Raw genomic sequence first — 763 nt, 5'->3', positions numbered from 1 at the left:
ACACAGGAGCAGGGCTCACACCTCAGGCCAACAGCTCTGCACTCCAGGGCTCAGGGAAAACAAAGGAGCTTCACAGCTCCAGGTTCCAACACCCTCTGCATCAGATGAGACATTTGCTGTTACCCCCTTTCCTTCTCAGACCTGCCTTCCCAGCAGGCCTAAAGAGGAGAATCTCAACTACACAAGGAAAGTGCGGAGTCTCCAGAAAATGAGGGGATACAAAAATGTAACCAACTGTTCATTTTATTAGAAACGTCAGATAAGTTACAGTTTCAGAACCAGGATCGGTAGGTCCCATGGCAGTGCCAGACATGCTGGCTGCTGCTGGCCCTGGCACATCCCAGTTTCAGTTTCCTGATGTGTTAGTACAGAAAAATGGTATTTTCATCCCATTCTGACAAAGCTTAATAACATGTGCAAAAAAGCTCCAAGGCCCGAAAGGAAAGGGCCAGAGAAGGCAAAGCTTTTCCTACAACATGAGGCAGAATGAGACCCAAAAAAAGATTATCAACACGAGAAGTTTTCCCCAGAGCAAAGACATGGTGGCCACAAACCGAATCATTCCATGTATGCAAACCATAAGCTTTTTTAGGGAGATACTCCCAGATATGCCATCAGAGACCCCGACTCGGTACCGACAGGCAGCGCTTTGCTCGGGAGACTTCCGGGCCGGAGGGCGCAGGGAGAGCCCCCCGGCCGGCATGGAGGGCCGTGGAGCAGGGCGGCACTCGCGGCCCGGGGCTCCTGCAGGACCCCCGAACCG

This window comes from Geospiza fortis, unplaced genomic scaffold (genome assembly GCF_000277835.1).
Source record: "Geospiza fortis unplaced genomic scaffold, GeoFor_1.0 scaffold387, whole genome shotgun sequence".
Taxonomy (NCBI): Eukaryota; Metazoa; Chordata; class Aves; order Passeriformes; family Thraupidae; genus Geospiza; species Geospiza fortis.
Note: the sequence above shows the minus strand (reverse complement) of the source record.